Raw genomic sequence first — 25,719 nt, forward strand, 5'->3', positions numbered from 1 at the left:
CTGCTCAGTTGTAGAAATGAAATAAAGTTGCTCTGAATAAGGGTGTTTGTCAAATGCCATGAATGTAAATGTGCCTGATAACACTCTACGAGTGGGCAATCCTTATAAGGTGCCCAAACCACCTCACCCAGCTACTGCCAATTGAAATGAGCAACAGTGCTATTCTGTCTGAGACTCCCAGATTGTTAAAGCTCCTCACAGTGGGTAAGTCCAGCAGCCCTACAGAGGAACCTTTTTCCCACTGTCTGTACATCTTATTCTTTTAGAAACTACCTACAGCTCATGACTATGGTTAAAGACAAGGATATAGCCTGACAGGTAAAGAGTGAGCTTCCACACACCACAAACTGAGCACCTGCTTGACCACCACAGACCTGTACCGTGACTGTAACTCTGCTGAGGCTAACTTGATTTGTTTTTCAGTTTGACTTTTGCAATCCAAATATCAATGAGGCTCGCAATATGCAAATGGATATTCTAACATATCGTAATTAGTTATTGTCTTGCTTACACATCTTCACCAACCTCAGAGGCTCCAGTTTCATTTTCTTACTGTCCTAAGAACTCTTGGTGTCAACAATGTCCAAAAATAATGACTTTTTGATTAGTTATAATTAACAGTTTATTGATTAGTTATCTTGAATTATCCATGACATCACATGTTCACCAGTTAAATACATATTGTGATTACTATGTGTAGCAATATAATCATCGACATAATCATTTCGGCATTGGAGTGATCACTTAAAAGCAACTTTTGGTGTTGAGCTGACCTTAACAATTTTACGGCCTTGCATTCCTGCAGATCAGTGCCAGGATCTTGTGTCAGTTGTTGCTGAAAGATGATGCAGGAACATAACCAAGCCTGCTAGTAATGTTACTGCAGAGGTATCCTCCCTAACAGAGGATAAGAGGATTAGCCATATATTATCAGCCCCAGGGGGGCATTAGCCTGTTTAAAAGGGCAGGACCTTCCGCTTTTGTTATGACACAGTAATGGAAGAGCACTGCTGCGGTGGCAGGGAGAGGCAGGGCCAAGGTCAAACGCCGAGTGCATGTTGCTGTTTCTCTTCACAGAGCGGGCCTCTTGTTTTATTGACCCCTGTCAGCGGTCGATGGCATACAGACCTCTTCAGAGCTCCATATGGACAAAGAAACAATATGGACCATTCTTAGATGGTTACCACTGGCAACATACCATGGTCCTTCCTGACATTTTACTTTCTTTTTTTTGTAATAATGTATGTATAATGTATTGATTTCAGAACAGGTTCAAATTCACATGCCCATGTTTTACCCTTTATCTGAGTGACATTCAATTTTCTGTCTCAACAGTGCTTGGTTTCGTTGGTGAATAATGCATCAAGTAAAGACAATTACTGATTCTGTGCTTAAGAGGCCCACTAAGGACATTGCCATGTGTTCTCCTGGGCTGGCATTAGAAGCGATAGAAGACACTGTTTAGGCTCGGGCAATAAAAAGTTGTTATTGAGACTTTACTGGAGGGCAGACTGACAATCACTGTCAGTCACAGTGAGAGGGAATGAAGGGTGGAGGACAAGGACCCCTGGCGAGACTATGCAGCTGTGCTTTGGCAGGGAAACACAGGCCATTCATAGCTCTAGAAGAGGCAGGAAATTCCCCACTAGCACTCTAGCAACAGGGCATGAAGAGGGCGGCCACAAAGTCCACTCTACACAATACGGGTTAGTTAGAGAAACCTGAGTCAGCCGTCTTGCTACATTCAGCTCTGGGGGGCCAAGCATGGGGAAGGGGATTCAGACCTTCAGCAAATACCTATTTCTGCTCTTTTTTTTGCCTGTGCTTTCTCATCAAGTAACATGACCAAAGAAAGAAAATTAGCCACAGTCTGGATACAATGGTAAATGCAAAAGAATAATAAAATTCAAATTTTTTAATAATAAAAATGAGCCTCACAAGGTTGTCCTGCTCCATTTCATATATGATAAATTGTACAAACACACTATTCATTAGGCATTTGGCCTAACATTCTGATTTTTTGACCTCTGTCCTTTTAATGACCCTGCCTTCCCATACATAAACAGACGCATGTTCGGCTTGCACACTCCCTCACCATTCGGTAGTCAATAATTTTGAAGGAGCACCTCCCCAGGGAAGCGACAGGCAATCTTGTGCATCTAAGAGCTCTGTGCAATGAAACAGCTTGTGATTGCATTCGACCGAGCCTTAAAAAGACGTAATACATCAAACGGGCAACAGATAAAAAGCCATCGCAGGCAAGTTAATCAGCCAAGTGCCTTTCATGGCTGCGTATCCATTTGTCTCAATATTATAAATAAGGTCTCTGACACCAACTTTTATTGAAAACGCATAACTGTAAATAACTACATAGCTAACAATACCCTTTGAAATTGCTCCTGAGGTTTCAGGCTGGCTTGAAAATGTTACCCTTTCTTTTTCTTCACAAAGTGTGGGGAAGCGATAACAAGACCTCAAGGCCATGAATCACTTTCTGTTAATCGGCACGCTTTAATACTCCATCTACAAAAACATACATAAGCTCCCACAAATATGGGCAATCATTAGCATAGTTCAGAATATTAAAATACCACGCCTCTCTTGCCTTCTATTTCATGGCTGATAAAAACTGTAATGGTGGCCTCTAACAAACAGCATGACAAAACTCCACCACTCTCCAAATCTGGCTTTTCAATCAGCTAAGAGCCACAAGAGGTTCACAGCCATGAAAAACAATGGAAAAGATCAATGAAAGTAATTTCTAATTTCACCCTCGGCTGAGGGCTGACAAACAGTGAGGCGCACCACAAAGACTTTACTTTAATTGGATCATATACCAAATCATGTTTGGGGCCAGGCTGTACCTTGCATTTTTAACAAGTGCATAACAAACTTTGCAGTAATCAAGGAATTTCATGATATGGTATTGCCTCAATATCATTTTGGCTAACAAATAAAAAAAATCCAAAATTCCAATTTTGTGTGTTGTCTTCATTCTTTTGTATGTTGTATTCTCTACCGAACACCAGCATCATTCATCAGACAATCCTATTCTCCATCAACACACCAAGGTTCATACCATCACACACTAACATTCACCATCAAACACCAAAATTCCTCATCAAACAGCAGCAATCTTACCACCAAACACCAAAATTTTTCATATTTTTTCATCAAACACCAATGTTCCCGAACAAACACCAAAATTCTTCATCAAACAGCAACACCAGCATTCTCTATGAAGCCCTTAATGTTAGCATGTGGATAATTTTTTTTTGATAAATATGAACCTGTGTAAATGGGTTAGAACATTGAAGAACATTGGTAAAACAAAACAAGCAAGCTTCATCTTTCAAAAAGAGCAGAAGCACACAACCTTGGCCTCGGTATTCCTGACAATTTTAACCTGGCTGAGTGGAGTAGTGATGAGAAGCTGAGTGTACAAGGCCCTTTAACTGGCGCCATTGGAGGCTGCACCGAATTACACTCCACTCAATATGGTGACACAATATGTTGCTCAAGGATACGACCCCTCCTCCTTGTTCCTGTCTTGGATAATGAGCCTTGAGTGTGGAGGCTCCTCAGACGAATCTCGACCTTTTTTTTTTTTTTTTCATTTTCTTTTCTTTTCAGTTACATCCTGCTTCAAATTGTACAAAAAATAGTCAGGATTGTCATGTCTGTGATCTTTTAGAAGAAGAATCAACAACAAAACCATGATTATAGTTTGGTAAATGAGACAATATAAGCAAACTGTAATTAACTAATTAAAAAAAACCTAGCACAAATATATTTTGAAAAATGAGAGTGGACAACCTATAATAAAAACTCATTACCTCAAACAGCTTCCAGAAAATGCAAGCCTGGCTCTGGATTTGCTTTTATCCTTCCACCCTAGATGATACTCTCCAGAGTCAGAAAGCTTTTGTTGGCCAAGACACAACCAGCAAAACACAAACCGTGTTTGACAGCTAGCTATTGGGGTGATGACCCAGTGGAGCTCAAAGGAGTGTGAGAGCAAAGTAAGAAGGCCAAGAGAGTGGACTTGCTGTTTCAAAAAGCACTTTCCTTCTCCTCGTTCTTACTCTATGAACTGGATAGATAACGTGCCAGCTGAATTATTAATTAGCTGTCCACAAGGAGTCAGAATCTCTGGGAAATTATCATGGAGAAGGTCAACCCCAGGGCCAGGTCTCAGCTCAGCAGAAGCCACTCATTCTTCCTGCTTTACCCACCGGCACACAAGCACACAGTAAATGAAAATGCTTTAGAATGCAGGCATTCTCATAAATGGTAGTTTTACTCTTTTGCTGCAAAATGAATCCAGTGAAGCTTCTTGCGTATATCACTGCATGCAGAAATTAGAGGCAACGGTTTCTTTGTCACGGTGTGTGTCAATAACAAGTAAAATGACTCTAGTACAATTTCTTTGTTGCAATCATATTGCTTCAATTACTTATGCACTTTTGGTTAATATTATTTTATTTTTGCTGCAATTGCGATTTGTTACAATCTCTCTTCTTGTTACACATGTGGTTGTCTGTTTCTGTCCGACCCAAAAAGCATAACCAAAGGAAATCTCACAAGCCTTTGACAATTGACAACACTACCTTAACTCAAAATAAAGTTGAGTTACTTAATACCTATCAGTCCTACATTTTTCTTATCTAGCTAGTTTTTAAAAAGTCCACTTGAAAGTCCACTGAGCTTTGACCAGATAAAGCCCTGTGATAGGACCCCACCTAAGAGGGAAGGTATAAATAGAAATTAGCTGTTGAATTGACTTTGAGCAGGTTAGAGCCTTGAGAATCTCTGCTGTAATGAGATGACAAGAAAGTTGCAGGCCCTAGCACTTAAATCCCACCAAGTACATCAGCGTCCATCAGACTCGCAGGAAGGAGGAAGCAAAGGCTCTTAACTGCTCTTAGTCAACATGAGGCGAATCCGTGTGGAAGACAAACTCAGTGCTCTCGAGAAGACATACTCCTCTATTTTAACAGGCAGGAAGTATGTAGCCTCCGGTGCATGAGCTGTCCATCACTAGCTTTCATCTCTCTCTCTCCCATTGTACACTATATGCCCAGAGTCTGTGGACACTTGACCATCACACCCATATGTGCTTCTTCCCCAAACTGTCGCCACATAGTTGGAAGCACAAATTCCCTACAGTGGAACTAAGAGTCCCAAACCTGTTCCAGTTTGACAATGGCCCTGTGCACAAAGTAAGCTCCATGAAGACATGATTGACAAGAAGACATGAAGACAAGTCAAGGAGTGGAAGAATCTGAGTGGCCTGCACAAAGCTTTGACCTCAGCCTTACTGAACACCTTTAAGATGAACTAAAATGGCGATTGAACCTAGGTCTCCTCATCAGAATCAGTGCTTGGCCTCACCTTCCCAGAAGAGTAGAGGTTGTATATTATATCAGCTTAGGGGGGGATACAGATAATTCAAAAATTCTAATAATAAATTAATTTCTGATACAGAAATTGTTCACCATCTGTAGATATCACAAAGCAAATATATCTGTGGCACTGAAAAATTGCACATTTTCAGATGTATTTACTTTTTATCAATAAGCTAGTGCTCTTGCTGCCTAGATGCTGAATGCTGGATTTTGGAGGTCAACTGCATAAATAATTGTTTTGTCCAAGCAATAAAAATGGCAAACATAAATAAAAGGAAAGGGTTATGCCTGAGACAATTTTGGAAACTGGGCCTCCTTACTCTGTCTGGCCTACTTACCTATGACTGGGGAAAAGGAATGAGATGCGCCCCACACACAGAAAATGATTCCATGGAAGCCTTATTGAAGATATAATGTATGTAAATTGTATTAGGAGAAATCAGTTAGCATGATAAATATAAATACAGCACACACAGAAGATACAGAGATACTTACTTTAATTCTCAATGTACAGTAGGATTTGTACAGGGGATTTGTAGTCCCATGCTGATTTTGTCCCCAAAAAAGCTCTCCCACATCATACAACATCTACCAACCAGGGAGTATGAAGGTTCACACGCTTTCTCCAAGATGCATGAAGCAGACATCTTTTAATACTGATCATCAAATTATAATAATATAATCAAATTCATCAAATTATAATAAATTATAATAATACTGATCATTAATACGGATCATCAAAGCACAGCGTAATAAACTCAGAGGAAAGTGCTATTTGCCTTCTTTTATATACAAGAGCTTGTCAATGCCCACGACTGGCTAGTCTCACTAGTTTGATAAAAGAGTGAGGCAAGACAGGGTATGCTATCCCTACCACTCAATTTTGCTCTTTAGTGTCCTGGATATGGCCGGCTGTGGCATTATCAGTAGTCGTATGACAGGATGATTGAGATTCTCTAAAATTAATTTTATAAAATACAATGCAAAGTAATGTTTCTGTGTTGATTAAACAGTAGACTAGGGTTTTAATAATAATTTTAGCCCTAGTTTGTCAAAGAAAAACAATGACTGATCTATCTTTGCTTAGATTAAAGAAAAAAAATAATCACAGAGTCGCTTAGGAAGTCAGAGTAGAACTGAGCCAAATGATCTCACTTACTGAAAAGATCCAGAATTCCCATCACTGTAAGATCTTTGCACACATTCATAATACTTCCTGATCTATAACACCTGAAACCACCTGTGTATTGTAATTAGTCTACTGGAGTGTTAGCTCTGCGACCAGAAGGTTGTCAGGTCAAATTCTCTACACAGCCAGGTGTCTAACCCTCCAACTGTTCATCAGTAAGAAGTGGATTTTTGTGTTACATTCTGCTTCACTGTGGATAACAAAAAAGATCAGCCCAATGAATAATGTAATTTGAATGGCCAGACTGGAGAAAAAAGTCATCCTGCTTAGCATGCGACAGTGCACTAATAATAGTAATACACTCAGCCCCTGCCAGCCTCGTGGCGGCTCACAACTGTTTGTGATGACTGATTGCATTGTTCTAGCTTATTAATTAGATGCTGACCCACAGTGTAATTACTTCAAGGCAAGTTTACTTTGGGAATAGGCACAACAGAACTGTCACCATGCTGCCGAGACAGAACTTCAGTGTATGAGAGTGTCCCAAATTGCACTAGAACACTTATTAATGAAATATGATTTTATCCGTCTTGCATCTCAATTTCCTTATCAGCATTTTCTCCAGCACACTTGAGGACCGCAGTAATGCTCCCATTTCATTGTTCAGTTTTACCTCGGAATCAAACAGCTTCAATCTTAAATGGAAATGATCAAATAATTTTTTTTTTGTTTCATTTTGTCTAGGTGTCACAAAATCCCACTCCCAGCTTGCAATGTATTTCTGAGTGCTTCTTTCATGTTTGTTTTCACATCTTTCGTTGCTGCGTTCTACTCCTTTCACTGCTTTGCTATCATGTTGTGTTTTCCTGTTTTGTGTTAGCCCTTAAGAAGTTTGTCTTACTATACCCTGTTCTTTTAGCAGTTCCTGTTTTTCTTTTTCCACACTTGCCTGTTTTCTGGTTATGGATTATGGTTATGCTTATGTTGCGTGCCTGTGTTCTAATGACTGCTGTGTATTTTGCCAATAATTTTTGGAGTGGTCCTAATAAAGCAAACATTTTACACACTTGTGTCCTGCCTATACCACCAGCAACTACAGGAGCTACATATCTGATTTACACCTCTGATTAACCACCAACATAATTATTATGTGACAGAAAGGCAATGTGGATATGCAACGTATTGATGAGAAAACAATGCCAAGGTCTCACAGGATGTCAGCATTTGTGGCTTGTTTATATCCCAGAGGCTCTGAGTAGGCGGATTTACTCCAGGTGTACTTTCAGGAGGCCCTGAATCTGATATTTTATTTACTTTCTAATCTTACCTAGGCTTTCTTTCTGTAAATATCATGCCAGATCAACAAACCGATACAGTCCTTGAAAAAGTCTGTCTGCCTATAGATGTCTAAAACCTTGCTGGATGAATGTGATTTCTTTACATTGTGAATACCAGGATTTGATCACATTGCTGCACAGCTACAGGCTGAGCCGATACTGACATACAGTCTAATCAAGTCAGTTTGTGATCAGATACTGCCTGACAAAACTGGCACAGTAGAAAATGTCAAAATTTTCACTGTGTACTGGTTTACTCAGGTTGTGATACAAAATCCTCTTGAAATTTTTAGAAAATCCACTCTCAAATCTCTCTTCTTCACTCAGAGTTCTCAATGGTGTGTGCTTGTGTGCGTTTTAAGCTAATGAAGATACATTTCTTTTCACCTTAGCACTAATGCACGGCTGCAACCACAAATCAATGATGCTTGAATTATGAATACCTCAAGCCATTACTGTGTTTGGAACAAGGTGGAGAGAACAGAGCAATCACCCTTTAAGACCACAGCGGAAAAAAAACAGACTGACCGCAGAGGAGACGAATATGAAGCATGGCTCTACGTCTTAAGGAGGGGATGATGGATAGTGTCTGTAGGTGTTGTAAAGGCTTCCGCTTGTCTGGGTGAAGCACAAAAAGAGGAAGTGAAGGGATCGAGGGCACTAAGTGCACAGATGAAACTGTCACAACAAGGCAGTGATGTCAGACGGGACATGCCTCATGGTAATGTGGAGTGTGTGTGTGTATGCATATGTGTGTGTGTGTGTGTGTGTGTGTGTGTGTATGTGATGGACATCTACAACAACCTTGAAGTAGTAAGAGTTGGGAGTACATTAAACTAAAACTCTGCACAGAACATCACTAAGTCCCAAATGCAACTTCAAGGCCATGCTTTATCCTAATTTCATAACAACACTTTTCTCTCAGTGCATCCAATAAAATTACTTTTTTTATTACGTGAGAGCCTTGAACCACTTTGTGATTTAAATTACAATTTAAAAATGAATATAATACCATTTCCAAAGGACAGACAGAGCGAACGAATCAGTAAAATACATCGAAAATGTCAGTTCCACTACAATACCCTCTTTATTAATATCAATTACAGATGAAAAGGTATCAGCACAGACATATGCTGGTGAAAGGCAAGCAGCAGGAAGCCAGTTTGCTCACTGTAATCTCTGAGACTTGATTAGCCCACAGAGATAATTGTATGTGTTCTTTGGATGCACAGGGCAAATGGAAAGCCCAGCCATCTCTTTTGATCAACTGTACTAAAACATCCTGGTGCAGATCGATACAGGAATCATCCGGTTGCAATCACAAGAGCACTTTGTCCCACACTTGTTTGGGCACAGATGGAATTATCGATCAGTGCCAAGGAGCACAGACGCAGTGACCAGAGAAATAAGCCAAAGTTCAATTAACTACAAAACTCACATAGTGTATAGACCAGCAGTCAGTGACATATATTAGTCCTGATGTAGAATTAGATTCAAATGAATAAAAATAGCAAGCATTCATTTAAGATATTAACCTAAAAGCCTGTTGGTAGGCAGGGGGAATGTAGAGGTTCACACACTAATGAGAGTTTGGATGTTCTCCTCATGCATCAGGGGTTTCCTCTGGGTAGCATAGTTTCCTTCCACAGTCCAACGACATGCTTTTTAGGCTGACAGGCATTTCTAAATTGTCTGTAATGTGTGAATGGGTGTGTGGGTGTGTGATTGTGCCCTGTGCTTGGTTAGCACCACAAGTTCCCTTAGATATGCTCCAGGATCCCTGCAACCCCGTGTAGGATAAGCTGTTAAGAAAATGGATGGGTGGAGGTTTTAGAAGCTCCAATATCATTATGTCCAAGAATTATTTAGGGATGAATTGACAAAGAAATGTACTTTGTGTATTTTCACAAAGATCAGTGTGTTAAAGGCAAAAGATTTAGCTGTTCAATTGATATTAATCAGATATTAGTCTTTTGATCAATCTTACATTTTGATAATCAGTCCCTATTCTAATCATAAGTCATGCAGTTACAGTTATATACATGTTATATAAAACCACTGTTAAAGCTAGGTATCAAAAGTGGGCAAAAACTATGAGGGAAATAAACCCTATTTTTCATTGCTGTCTTTGGAGCCAAGGCTTTTACTAGAAATGGCTAATTTAAGCAATGTTGACCAATCTTACGAGTCCTGATGGATTTGACACCACACTAAACATTCAAAATGTAATATAAAAAAACAAGATAATAAAATGCCACTGATAACCCTGGACAATGTTGAGGTTATGCAGGATATAAAAATACCCACTCTATATACTCTAATCCCACGCTTAAGGAACCTCCACCATCACAATCATAGAATTATGGAAGTGATAACAACATGCGGAAGCTTAAAGGATCCACTGTAATAGGAATAAGCCTATTTGTTCAAAATATGTTGGTCTAAGCACACAGGTTTTGTCCCAGGTCTGGGCTTTATGCACTGAGAGCCTGAGGAAGTGTATTGAGATCCTCGTAGTAGAAGAGATCCTGAAGGGAGTTAAGAGCTGGTGAAGTGGGTTTGATGAATGACTGAGCGTTTGATCAGAGAGAAGCACATCAGAGAGTGAGAGCTCGGAATGGATTGCCTCGTAGCTTTTATACACAACCATAAATTGGCCCAAATTTGTCACAAAGGAAAGAGGCATGGAGAGCATGGTGCAGGGATTGAGAGTGGTGCAAATAAAAGTGTATCACGACATCTCATCCATTATGCTGTCCAAACACTGCGAAGACAACATGCAACACACAAAAACAGTTTTTTAAAATTTATTATGATTATAATACGATACACACACATATCATTATTAATAGGCAGATGCTAAACACAACCAGTGATGCATAGACAGCCCATTTACGTATATTTATAGACAACAGCTAACGTGAGATCAGGTAATAGGAAACTCAGGTGTGCAATTATAAATGCTTAACACCAATGGGCAAAGGTTTTCCACAAACTGGCCAGCAATCTCTACACACGATGGTCAACAATTCGGCGCCTTTTTTTGCTGAAACAAAAGCCACTTGGCTCATGTGCCACGGACAACCCTGCATGGCATGCTGCGAGCCTGTTTGCATATTCCCTGGCGTTCCTGCATATTCAACAAGTGCTCATGTATATTCAGCAGCCTCTCTGATGTTGATAATGGCTCTCCATGAGTGAGGATGAAACGATGATGGAGAGAGCAGCAGACGTGAATCTGAATGAGTTAGACGCAGTAAATCGAGTAAATTAACTCTGTGCACTTGAGAAGACACGATTACGAATGCATAAGAATCGAATAAACTTGTATATAAAAACGATTAAGAGTCAGGCTGCAACTTGTTGATATCCCATATGTATATGACAATGTTAAATGTTCATGTTATCATAAATGCTTTTTTAACTTTTAGTAGGGAATTTGGTATTCTAATTAGTGTTGCTTTTTTCTGTTTGGCCAAATATTTATTTTTAATTTCAAGGTCAACAACTAATTCACAGGGATCTAGTGTCACAAAAGTTCCATGACCAAAATCGGTTAAGCATAAAATGTCCATTTGCAGAATAATAATTTGCCTCCCAATGCCCACCTGCAAATAATCAACTCTGGGGTTGCAAGCGAGGATTTTGCGATTGCAGAAATTACTGCAAAATCGAGTAAACTCTTGAGCTTGCAATTTTTTCAGAATGACCACAGATTTCCCACAGATTTGGGCTGAGATGTGTCATACAGCTATCATAGAAAGCAATTACACATGCGTTTTCACTGTAATAGTCTACAAGACAAATCCTGTCGAATTTCAGCAATTCGAGTAGTTTTCCACAAAAATGTAAAGCACAAGTCAAGCATTTTGGCTGCAACAATCACAAATTAAAAAAAAAAAAAATCATTGAGGGACTGACTGCAGTTACATCAATCACACCAAGCTGTAAATAATTATTTTTTTCCTTTATTTACTGACCATCAAAGCTTACACAGCTCTAGCTCATGACTGGAATTTTTAAAAGCATTATGATACCAATGAATCCATTTAATATAATGAAATACCGACTACCCATTTATTACCACAGCGCTAATAGTGTGTTATAATTCCTAGAAATTCTTTATGAAGCAGGTAAATTTGACCAAGCATGCAGGTCACAGCCATGTACTGAAGCTCCTCTAATACTCTAATGTAACAATTTATGTACTCACATTTCATTTTAAAAGAGCTTCCCTGTGTAATTATAGAATAATTAGCTTCCCCATTAATGGGCTTGTTCGAGTTAAACTGTGTGGAAAGCAAATATCTCACTTTGAGTAACGATCGATAAGCTCTGTTTCCTGGCTGACACTAAACTGCTTTTTCAGTTTTCACAGAATCACATCATTCCTAGCACAGGGGTAATTATTTTCGATCAAGGAGTCTTCATCTGTACTCAGTGTCAGTCTACATCCATTACATACATCCAGCACATCCAGAAAGAAGCAAGTTAGGCATGCAGCTGTAATAGAAAGTAACTTCAGGAGCTACATTTTGACATTTTGATTTTGACACCTGAGAAACCATAAGCATTGTAATTATTATGTCAGGGGGATGTGAGGAAAGCACAGTAACAGGGTTACCGTTACCACCCGAAAGCTGATTATCATCCCAGTGTTTCGAAAGCTAGAAAGCATGAGTACATTCTAGTAAAGCAAAACTGCTTTTCTTCGCATCTACCAGCTCTTTAGGAATTCGGAGTCAGAGCGCAGGGTCAGCCATGATACAGTGCCTCTAAAGCAGATGGGATTGCATTTTTATTTATTTTTTTACACAGCAATATACTAACAATGACAATTTTGTATTCATTAATGAATGCCACTTTGGAAAGTTTTTATCCTTTTATAGTTATGAAATGTCCCAGAGCAAGCTAGTTCCTGTTACCACTTATGTTACAGCAGCTATAAAGTCATACTCTCACCAGACTGCGAGACTGTGAATATTTTTTCTCTCACAGTCATGAAATTCAGCTACGATACACCTTCAACTCAAACCTTAAAGTGTGTTTATTGAGGGAAAAGCAGAAAAAACAACACTGCAAACTTTTATTAGCTAACTAGATAACAAACTGTTACTCTCTCTCTCTCTCTCTCTCTCTCTTTCTCTATTTGTGGAAACACCCTAAACACTGATGTTGGAATATACTGCAGCAGAAAATATAAAAACTAACAATGAAAACAGTATGTTGTCAAAAACAGAGAGATTTGTTAGCTAGCTAATTATAATTATATATAATAAAACATACTATTAATATATTATTATGTAAATAAACAAACCAACTCTCATTTTATTTTTTTAGAGATATTAAAACTATAAAGTAAACTATATTTTTACGGGAACTTTCTTTGCAAGTAGGAAAAATGTCAATTTTCTGGGTCTTCCCAAAATGAATACATAGAAATAAATTATAGTTATACATAAACAAACTTAATCTAACTTTTCAGTGCTGATGCATGGCCAAATATACCATACAAAAAGAGACTTCAAAATATCAATATGAAAGCTTTAGATTCAACTTTCTTACACAACAACAAAAACAGGGCAGCAATCCTCCAGCTTGAATCCATCATCACCCTATGTGTCTTAAAGATGCCTGTTGGTTAACAGGAATCTCAGCATGAATTAAGCACACGCTACTTTTTCTGGAAAGCAGCTTGCGAGCAGTTAGTAATAAACAGCCTGCGGCTTTGTCGCTTCCTCTTTGCTTGATGAAGCAGTTGCGGCAATGCATTACCTTTAAACGCAGCAGCCTGGCTAGGTGCCACTCAATCAACCAAGTGAACACACTAACAACTTAAGTCACACAGTAAAGGAGAGCTGGTAAATGGCCTGATACAGGAAGGTGTCGGGGGCAACAAGGTTTCCCATGATGCACCATTTACAGTCAGTGGTGTGAACTACAGACACTGCAGACAAACATCAGAAGAGACTTCGGTTTGAATTGAACACAAATCTGCTGTGAGGTGAGATTTAATAATTACAGGAGTTGAAAAGAGACTCAACCAGAGAAATAAAGTAACATCTCAAACACTACCGAAACAGAAAATGTAAAAAAGAAAATGAAGTTTTATCTGGGATGCACCATTTGTACACAGACTGCTCTCTTCGTCATGAAATCATGAAGTGAGTCTCTCAAAATGTTCAGAAAACAACATTTGATTCAAATGAAGTTCAAATGAACCGTTAAAAGCAACTTTTCAGCATGTTGGATATGACAACGCAAAAAGCATGTAAAATAAGAAGGAATGTGTTTAGAATCACTGTGTGATGTACCAAGAGGCATTTGCAACTACAACTAGGATCATTTTCTGTAATAATGACTGTAGAAACTCTGAGAAAGAGCCACTAAAAGGTTCAGTTGTCTCTTTGGGGGACTCTTTTATTGTGCTAGGATTTTTGTTTCCAGAAAGTATTCCAAGTACAGCCCTTTTTTGGAAGTTAAAAAGCCATAAGCATCCAATAAAACCTAGAATCTATTTGGTTATGGTCCCTAAAACGAATGAAGATAAGTGTGCAGGTGAACTAATGGGAAGAAAATAAATAAGTAAGTAAATAAATAAATAAAAATTATTTATTATAAAAATTCAAATACAATACAATTATTATTATTGTTATTATTATTATTATTATTATTTATGTATTTTTTATATATTTACTTATTTATTTTATTTTTTTATTTTTTTATTATGGATACCAGTACATCACTGGCAACCATGCACATATTACCTGTTACCTTAGAAATAAAGAAAGCCACAAGGACATGGAATGAAGATGTGAGAATCCTATGAATCAAGTTTATCTTTATTATTCTTCTAAAACATTGGGGAAAATGATGCAGGTGTATCCAAACTTTAAAATGCTAGTATGGAAAATGATTATAAATATTTTTTTGATTGTAATGGATTAATTTAACTACAGAGCTTACATGTTCAGGTTTCCTTTTGTCTGTTTTGTCAAAATGATATTGAAATGTCTTTAGATTCTTTTCAAATTCGAACAATAACAATGGCCTTGAGTGATGGAATATATTTCACAATATTTCCAAATGAAAGCATTTCTCTATAAAGCGGTGTGAAGCCGTATTACATCATCATCATTATTATTATTACCACCATTACACCATGCTGTGATTTACATTTCCATTGAATTATAGTACTGGAGCTCAGCTGCACTCCTCTGCGCTCCCCCTGCAATTTAACCCCTGTGAGTCCTTGAAAGTGTTGTTTTATGGCAAACCCGCGAAAATTGTGAAGCAAAGGTGTGATACAGTGCTGAGTGTTGGAAAAAAGCCAAGCAGCTGAATTTTAAACACTCTGGAGGTTAGGGAGAGACTCAGAAGAGATAGCACTAAGGCGAGGATTACAGTAATCTGAGCAACTGGATTTCTCCACAATTTTGTTGTAATGTATAATTGTGAGAAATGACGATGAGCCACTGTTACCAACATGAAGTTGATTCTTTTCAGATAAGATTATTTATGTCTTCCGTTTGCCTAGACGTTTATATGATTAGAAGTTTGTATTTTTTTTTTTTTAAAGAACAAGGCCATTGATCTTTTATCATGTTGTGCTGTTATAGAAAATTAATCACCACCATCTGACCAATCAGATGTGACTAATATCATATAATACATATCTGAAAAAAAATAACTTTTAAGCTGAAACATATATGAAAAGCTATAGACACTTATTTTGCAACAAAAAAAGTTTGTAAAAGACACCCTTTCAACTTAATACAGGGTGGGGCGCAAAAACTTCCTTTTTTTTGAAGGCAAATGAAAGAAAAATTGTGGCTGATAAACATTTATTTTTTGATAGTGAAAGAACATAATTTCAAATTTCAAATTATGCTGTTTTAAGCAAAATATCTTGAAGGTGGTGGCCACCGTTCTCTATGCACTGATGCAACCGATTTCTGACGTTTCCCTCTACACATTCCATCATGTCGACCGGGATTCAGGCTATTTCCTGCCAAATAACATTCTTCAGCTGAAGCAGGTTTGTGGGGCGATGTTTAAAAACCTCTGCCTTGAGGTAACATAAAAAAAAATCACAGGGCGTTAGATCGGGCGAGGGCACCGCCCACAGGATGTCACCTCGAATCGAGATGAGCCGTCCAGGGAACATTGCCCTCAAACCTGGCATCGAAGCTTGGGCTGTGTGGGACGTGGCACCATCCTGTTGGAACCAGACATTTCCTAGGTTCATTTCTTAAAGAGCCGGTTCGAAAAAGTTTTGAATCATGTCCACATACCGCTGTAAATTGACAGTAACTGCTCAATTGTCCTCCTCAAAAAAAGGAAAAGGAAGTTTCTGTGCCCCACCCAGTTTTGAGGGCAATGTTCCCACATGTTGGAACGTGTAGAGGGAAACGTCAGAAATTGGTTGCATCAGTGCATAGAGAATGGTGGCCACCACCTTAAAGATATTTTGTTTAAAACAGCATCATTTGAAATTTGAAATTATGTTCTTTCATTATCAAAATATAAATTTTGTTTATCAGCCACAATTTTTCTTTCATTTGCCTTCAAAAGAAGGAAGTTTTTGCGCCCCACCCTGTATTTTGTGATAACCCCCCTTTGAGAATGTCCTTCAATATTTCCCTATAATGTGTTACAAGGATGGAGAAACTTCCACAAGTTCTTGGCTTTTTCATTTCTTTTTTTTTTTGTAAATGGTAAGAATTATTTCAGATTGGTCTTATCACACCATACCAACACACTGTGCCCAGGCCTTTTTAAACTTACAGTAACCTCCGCACTTCAAAATAACAGAGAGTTAAGTATGGAAATGAGATAAGAAAACGCTTCCAAATTCCTCAAATTCTAGCAAAACTCTCTCATCATTCACCGCATACGCACACTCTCGCACACATTTGCTTGCAGACATGAAGGCAGCTGTTTTAAGTTCATTCATGCGTAATGTAATTTGGTGCTAATAAGCCTCATCACCCCGCCGCTGATAAAACCTGCACCTCGACAGAACTATAAATGAACTTACGGCTGTGATGGCGCACAAGGTTTGTTTCCTACTTCCTGTGCAGCCGGGGGCTGTACTGAAACGCAGCTTCGAGGGCAAAAGCGGGTTTAATCAGAGCCGTGAAAAAAAAAGAAATCAATAATTTCTAAAATCCTATAATCAAAGCCAGTACAGAAAGCACAATTCCCGCGAGTGCAAGTCGACGCAAATTGCTCATCTTAAGAAAATGAGGTTTCTTTTCTGTTATCAGCTACACTTGTGTGTCAGTGGATTAGAATGGAAGGCTAATAGAGAAACAGGAGCTTAATGACACTAGAGAAACTAACAATTAAGAAGGAAATCATGAGAGAAATGTTGGGCTCAGTGAAATGCCAGAACTTACAGTAACTACTTACTTTATTTTATTTTATTTTTCTAACACTTCATTCTACAGTAAAGTCATTAGAAGTTAATATGGCTAAGGATTACAAGTAATTTCCTGATTTCCTGTACACACCTTGCATATTGGATTTTCAAGTACATTCTTACAATTATAAAACCTTACTGCTAATGGAAATACAGGGACATTACAGCAGATTCTCCACATTAGAGGTTAATTTAACATTCATAGATGGAAGGAGTCTCCAGTGTCAGGGATTTGTACCAATCAGAGGTAAGACTAACTTCTTATCGCTTTTGGGTTTCTCTTTGGAGTTTCTCAGGAACTATCTGCATTTTTGTCTTATCAGCTGTTATCATTAAAGTGTTGTCATACACGCTTCGTGGAAGTTGCATAACATTAAATATAACTATAAACAAATAGAAAGTATGGATAAACTGTTAAATAGCGAAAAGGGCTATAATATAAAAGGAATTAAACACATGATGTTTTGAAAAAATAGAGTGCTAACACTAAATAACTAACTTTTCTAGTGATTTTGCTTGAAATCCTGTCTGAAAAGGAAAAGATTGCCTGTAAATAAAAATAATAAGGGTCTTAGATGGAAATACATGTACTACAAAGCTACTGTTGGTTCCTTAATTAACCCTTAAACCTCACTCCATAATGATAGCTGACGCTGCCGTCTGACCCCAACGTGCTGGGATTTGGACAGAAAACATCTCATTGTACTGTTCACACCAGTATACACACAATCTCCCTGAAGATATATTCCATTAAAAAGAAACATTTACAAACACAAACAGTGAAGGACAGGTTTTTTTTTAACACTTTCTACATTTTTTTTCTCTAAAATCCACCTGCCTGTATCATTCAATTTCTTCAACACCTTTACAGAGATGTTTCAAACCCACCAGTGACTGTAATTAATATTTAGTGAAAATGGATAGTATGGTCTATGAAAAGAGATCCTTGGAGCTCAGTGATAAGGGAAGAACTCACACTGACAACACACAAGCATAAGCAGGGCTTTTATTCAACCTGCCTGCTTTGATCCTTAACCACGCTCGTCAGAGAGAAAGATTAGGGACAGAAAAGCAGGCAGTCAGGAGATGTGTGTTGCAGTGTGAGACAATTCCAAGCGCCCTCAAATCAATAAGGGCTGAAGTGGGCCAACCCCCTTTTCCATCACCCCTGTCACCATCGCTTACTTCTGTTTCTTACCAGGTTTCCGTCCTGCTCCAATATACTTACCTAAACCTCTTCATGTGACAGAAGGAAGTAGGAGAACTTGCCAAGTTGCTACCTAGCATGGTTATATAAAGTGATATAATGACTGTATATTAAAAAAAGGCACATTGGGTTAATAAGTTACATGTATTCAGAGATGGGTTATGCAGCTGCTTGAAGTCGAGTTTACACTGTGCGATTACAGTGATTGGTATGATTAGTACTTGTCACACTGTACAAGAAAATCTCAGCCTTATTCTATAACAGACTGCAGAATAACAATTGTTTGCCATCCATACTAGATTATATGATTTAGATCCTGTAACAATAGACCTGAATAAAGAAATTTAACACACTCTGCCTATGTTATCAATCAGCACTTCGATCTAAGATATAATAGTGCTACAAAAGGGCTTTTCGTATCCTCCCCTTGGATCAGCAGACTGATGAAGATTTTCAGGTTTGGTATCAGAATACCACTGAAAACTCTCAAGGCCCATCGACTTGCTTCAACCCAGCCTTCTTCCGGACTCTCACCCCCCCCCCAAAAGTCATATCCTTCTCTCCTTATGCTGCATAATACATGAGGAAAGTGAAGATGAGTGATGAATCATTCATGCTCATTAGGTGAGTGAGTAAAGGCCCACTAGACGACAGCTCAATAAAAAAAGTGAACAAATTTCATCCTCCTGTGTCACCCAAAAATCCTCGCCGGACTCCAGCCAGGCTGTCGAGACGAGATGTGACCTTTGGAGTGGTGACCTCAGGGGCTGTAGGGTGCAACCCCACCCACAGCTTTTCTCTCATTTAGCTGTCTCGCCAAGAGACCTAAATGAAGCGGCGAGCAGCATGAGATTATGCCTCGTCTCTCTCCCTCCCTGCGTTCTGTTCGTTATGACCTTTACAAAGAGTTACAAGCACACATGAGTGAGAACATGGAGCAGAGAGAAAGAGAGGGAGGGAACCAGAGCAGGAGTTTCTTGCTGAGCAGGATATTATGACCTCTCAACATCATTTCATGTTGTTTTTTTTTTCTTCTATGACTACTCAAGGCTCGACAAATGATATCTATATTAGCTAGACTACTAAAACCTCCAGGGTGCTGCCTACCTCTATAAAGTTCTATGTATGTAACAGAATATGTTGGTTTGCTAAGTAGAATATTTATTCTACAAAAATATATCACTTATTTATTATTTATTATAGGATTATCATAATTCTATTTAAAAATAAAGTTAAAATAACACCTTGTGTTGGTGTCATAAACAATAAGACAGTACAATCTCTAGCTGAACTTAATTTTGCTCGGTTTTGTCTAGATTCAGTTTATATCATTGTTGCAGATTAATTATTCCAGCTAGTAAACAATATTCTAGTGTCAACTAGAGTTTCAGGATTTGCTATATTTACCACACATCTATACACCAAATGGAAATAAGCAATACATTTTATCCAGGTTGTTAAAAACTACTTGAATATCATATTATAATTAAACTATTAAAGAAAATTAAGTGGCTGAACATGAAATGTGCTTTATCCTGGCTCCGGGATTAGTAACAATTAACTTAATGAAAATGAGCAGCTGTGAATGTACACATTAGAACCAATGTGTGCAGTGAAGTGCTTTGCAAGTGGTCAGGCATTTGTAAGTTCAAATCCCTAGACAAAAGTACAAAACCTTTCAGGTGTCCATGAAATGACTTCAGAGTCATGAACTAATCCCTTAAATTCATGTATTTCTTTTTGAAATATGTCTTCTTTGTGGCAATATAGCTGTATATAGAAACACTCTGTTTCCAATTATATTTCGCGTGACTGCTGACTGCTACACGAAGCAGGGGGCACCATGAATGAGGAGCCAATCCACAACTTTTCACACACTATAGACAATTTAGAGATGCCATTCAGCATACAATATATGTCTTTGGACTAGGGTAGGAAATCAGAGTACCCAGAGAAAACTTCTGAAGCACAGGTGAACATGCTCCACACACACACACACACACATGGTGGAGGCAGGAATTAATTCCCCAACATTGGTTGTGTGAGCCAAATGTGCCCCATGGGATGTACCAATTACTAAGAATTCTGAGATTGCTAGATTCTGCTTCTCATTCAGGTTGATGCTGAAAATAAAATTTCTAATGAAAAAAATCCCTGTGGTATTCCTATTGTACTGAGTGTAGTGTAGAATGTAGAGTAAACGTAGAGCTGTCCAATCAGGAGGGAGAAAGAGTCCACTGTTATACTATAAGAGTAAAACGGACTGAGGATTAAGTGACCAACACGACATGCTGGTGAGTATCATGTGTGATTCTCATGATCCTCTGGTCCAGGTTTGGACTAATATGTAAACACTGTCTGGATTTTAATAGACTGGAGAACAAACTGTTTCCAAAATCTTATACCAAGTAGCTTTAATTATAGTCTTGTGTTTCTGTCAGTCTCTTTTTCAGCCTGGATTGCAATCTTGCATTAATTTGCCACTTCTATTTTGTCACGCTTCTGTATTTTGTTTGTGGCTGCCTGTTATCTGATTGTTAATTAAGGATTTTTTGAGTAATTTGCAGATTTGTCCAGTAATGAGGGCGCTTGGTGGAAAAGCCTTAATAAATTATGCTGCAGCATACATCCAAGCGCCTCTGGCACTCCTGCTTTATAGAAAATGTCTTCACATTAATTTGATAAATTGTATCATTATAAAATATCATTCAATTTGGAAAAATAAAACGATAAACATTCTGATCCCCTGATAATGACTTAACAGTGATGGTGTAACCTAGACGGGCCTTGCTACACTGTGTACTCTGTGTGTCTCCACAAGGATAGAAATGCCTGACCATTTTTGGACTTGACGTGTACCCACAAGTCTTTCTTTGGTTAAAAAAATCTAAAACAGCCAAAATGTTTCCTTTGGTTAAAATTCAGTGTAGGCATAGCAGTCATTTGCTGCTCTAAAAAATTCTATCAGTCCTCATAAGGATAATATCAATTCCTCATAAGGATAATAAGAAAAAGTGTGTGTGTGTGTGTGTGCGTGCTACAGGATACAAAGGTCATCATATTTCACTCCTAAACATACAACAGGATGACTCTTATCCTGGGAAATTCCAAAATATTAGATGAAAAAGGTAAATCCCATCATTTTCTGGAAACAAGAAATCCACACCTTAATTAAACCTCTTTTTTTTTAAATGAAAATAATATTTATGATTTTTAATGCCAACTTTTTGTACCTTTACCAACCAACAAATTCAAGACAAATACAGTATCTGAACATATTAAATGTCATTTTATATTCCTGAATACATGTGTATAAAGCTGAATACTGTATATGCAGAGCCCATGAATCAGAGGGATTGCTGACATGTCACTGTGCTGCTATTGATTAAGCAGTATAAACTGTTTTTATGACTTCAAGACAATCATAGCATTCTGCTTTGTAATTATAATTTTTATTAAGATAATTGATCAGCCTCAAGAGATGCTGGCTGGATCATCCCTGATGCAAAGCACTGATAGCCTCCACTTCTGTTTTCCATCAGCCAGGGGGCAAAAATAAATAAAATACAATGATGATAATATACAAAGGACTTCACTGAAAATACAAGTCGCTGGCCTGCGATTAAAAAAGCTTTGCGAAATGAACATGATACAAAAAAGTAGACGAGTCGAGTCACGTCAGCCTGCAGTTCATTTGTGAGGTTACATCACTGTGTGTGTGTGTGTGTGTGTGTGTGTGTGTGTCGGGGGGGGGGATAAGAAAAAAAAGCTTGTATTTATAATAATAATAATAATAATAATAATAATAATAATAATAATATTAATAAAGAGACCGAATATTTCCTTTTGGCTACTGAAGTTAAGGTTAGAGTGAAGTTTATGTATAGCATTAATTTACTGAAATTAAATGTAATATGTGCTAATCTATGAGATATAAACTTCATCAGAGATCAAATCAAAAACAAGTAAAATGTTTGTAGCCTATTTATTTAGTCATTTCTCATATCCTGGACTGCGTAAGTCACGTGACTAACCCATACCTATTCAACCTGATGCTCCAAATCGGACAGAGAGCAAACTATACTGCTCATGCGCAGTCCTGGCACTATTTACCATCCGACGAGGCCGTTTACTTCAGCGGTTGCAATGTCAAATTTACTTTCCAATCTCATGGCTTCGTCCCAAAACCGCATTCAACCGTATTTAACACGGTGCCCAGAAATAGTTCTTCAGTGCGCATGAACAGCCATGTCACACACCAACGGTCGTACTGGCCATATGGCTGTGTCTCAAACCGACAAACCGCATAGGATAATACACTGCCTAGGAGAACACTCAGTAGGACATACCGGAGTACGATATTTTATAAGGCATCAGAAACATTACATACTTTCAAAAATAAATACATAAAAAAACAAAGTGCAGTATATCCTCGGATAGAGTCTATGTGAATGTACCGTGTCTTACAGATTAATTCCAGGAGACGCTATTCATTGTGCTGTTCACTCCGATTAAAAAAAAAAAGTCAGAAAATCGCTCATTTCTTTTCTTAGTGTGGTTAATAGTTCAATCCTGAGCTCAATTCTACACGTTATTATGAAACCCGACACGAGAGAACTCGAGTCACGCGAACGCCTTTACCTGACTGCTTGGGTTGCCAGATATTCGACATTAATTGGTTATGTAATTAATTCATTAATTAAATAGATAGATAGATAGATAGATAGATAGATAGATAGATAGATAGATAGATAGATAGATAGATAGATAGATAGTTAGACAGATTTGAATACATTTAAAAAGCCTAGTTACAGTAGGTGCTTTATAATGAATCATAATACTGTTTTTCGATATGCCGTTTTCGGGATTTTATTAGATGTCCCAGGTGTGTTCGGAGAAGGATCATGGTCAGGGCTGAAAACCCTTGGTGTAGTGTAGACGGTCTTCAAGTGTTCGTGGCGAAGTAAACGCAATCAAAACTATCTGGCAACCCGGTTTAAATATGAGATTGAGGTTAAAATGATGCGCTGAATCCTGTTGTCGAACACCGAAACCCCGATCAGAAGTTAGTTGGACTGTGAAAGTGTTAGATTATTAAACATCTTTAACACATAAATCGACCTACGTGGTGTAAATGAATAATTTGATGTCATTTGGACTGTATAGGGTTTGCTTGGATAAACGCACACGCTCTGCGCGACCCACCACGAAGATCTGTATCTTTATCTATAACTTTTATTTACACCATTACAATTTTACAGTGAAATCTGTGTTCATATTGGGTAAATAATACCATACATCTGTACTGGAAAGGGATCACGAATTTAACGGTAATTATTTTATCCGAAATTTGGCACAAGCGCGCGCATCGCCCAAAACATTTAGCTATGGATAATTTCAATGCCAGATACTGTGAAGCATCCAGATAGTACGCAAACCTCAGGATAAATGATTTTCTGCTGTGATTTTAGTCTTCAATTTTATATTTTATTCTTCAGTGTCGTGCAAGATCCGTTGTGCGTGATTTTGGACATTCAAGATATATGTGTGTATATATAATATAGTCACGCGCACACTACTAGGGTGGAGCAAAAGTCCACTAGCAAATGCATGATCATGATCTCCATCTAACATCAGATTTCCCAAAGTCCTAAAGACGAAACTGACAGGCTTTCCGAGTCTCCAGCTCAGATACAGGAGCTATCCACCCTATCCCCCCCCCCCGAAAAAAAACTTACAGTGTTCTTGGTCGTCTTGAATTTTAATTCCTTGACATGAAGGATAAGAATGTTGATGTATTTCAAACAAACCACATGGGAAACTATAAAGCGCTTCCAGAGCGCACAACATGAGACAAGACACCGATCCTTCCACAGAGCACAACGTCTATTTGCATCATGTCCCAGCTTCATCTTCAAACACATTATACTATATATAACTATATGCACTTTAAAATATATGTGATGTTTTCATATATGTCATATAGGCTTGATTTTATTCACTTGAAAGATCCGACATCTATATAGGATAGGGTATGCACTGGCACCGGGTCTATGGGTATCAGGCGCGTTTAGTACTGTACGCACATTAAACATTAAACAGCTTATTAAACGCTGTACATCACGTCGAGCACCGTATTTGCACGTGAAACATGCACGTTTTAGTGCGCATTTAAGGAAAGAACTGATGCAAGTCAAAGCATCCTAGTCACAAACCAAGTCCTGATCGATCACATGGAAATGCACGAGTTATTCAGCATGCACTTTAAAAACATATTAATGTCAAATAACATCCAAAAAATCCAAGTGGACTCAATGCTATAAATTCCCCAAATGTACTTATTTTACTATCAGCCTTTATAACTTGCTCTTACCTTTTTTTGCTCCTAAACGAAACGTCCGCTCTCCTTTTCCTCGTGCACGCGCAAAACCCCGTCACATCTTCAAAAAATATTATATATACTTCTAAATGTATAAATAATAATAATGGTAATAATCCCGTATGGATGCGTTTTCCGAGATCCGAGCCGCTCAATTTGGCGGTAAATATAGGTTTAAATCCCCCGGTAGCGTCGCGCGACTCGGTGTGTGTATGCGCGTATGCGCGCGCGTGTGTGTGTGTGTGCTGTGTGTGTGTATGCGTGCGCGCGCGAGTGTATGGTAGGACTGCCGCTCCTCCTAAAGCCGCCGGTTTGGAGAAAGCGAGAGGAGGGTGATGTCATACACACACACATACACACACACCACCTTTCTCTCTCGCAACGTCCTCACATAACCACGCCCATGTCCTCCTTCCGTTCCGCCCACAGCCCTGCCCCGTTTTGGCGACGTGATGAAGTCATGGGCTGCGTTCCCAAACCGCATACTACTGTACTAAATAGTGTGTCAATGTAGCACATCACGGATGGGTAGCATCCTAATGGTGGTGTTTGTTTAATATTGGGACAGTAGAATGACCAAGACGCAACAGCGTGTACTTCATTCATACATTTAGTTAAGCAATTTAAATAGTTTTGCTCTAGCTCTACAGAGCATTTAAAACATTGATTATTACACAGTTATTAGCTGCTCACTTCATCCTCTGTATAAGTCTGGGATAGAACATTTATTATTATTATTATTATTATTATTATTATTATTATTATTATTATTATTGCTAATAATAATAATCACATTTGTAGGTTTATACCTGTAGAAAACTTCTAAGTAAAGAGG

General features: G+C 38.3%; 1 protein-coding gene across 10 annotated transcripts in view; it reads right to left on the reverse strand.

Moving 5' to 3' along the window:
• The window catches only part of ptprsa (protein tyrosine phosphatase receptor type Sa), a 214,242-nt gene extending 189,046 nt beyond the window's left edge, over nt 1-25,196 (reverse strand). For 5 of the 10 annotated variants that reach the window (XM_058400387.1, XM_058400389.1, XM_058400388.1 and 2 more), the window contains exon 1: nt 24,879-25,196. The gene's annotated coding sequence lies outside the window, so the exon portion shown is untranslated. The remainder of the gene's footprint in view (nt 1-24,878) is intronic. The other 5 variants (XM_058400394.1, XM_058400393.1, XM_058400391.1 and 2 more) reach the window with 4 other exon arrangements.
• Nucleotides 25,197-25,719: the final 523 nt, after the last annotated feature.

The sequence above is a fragment of the Hemibagrus wyckioides genome, linkage group LG10 (assembly GCF_019097595.1).
Source record: "Hemibagrus wyckioides isolate EC202008001 linkage group LG10, SWU_Hwy_1.0, whole genome shotgun sequence".
Taxonomy (NCBI): domain Eukaryota; kingdom Metazoa; phylum Chordata; class Actinopteri; order Siluriformes; family Bagridae; genus Hemibagrus; species Hemibagrus wyckioides.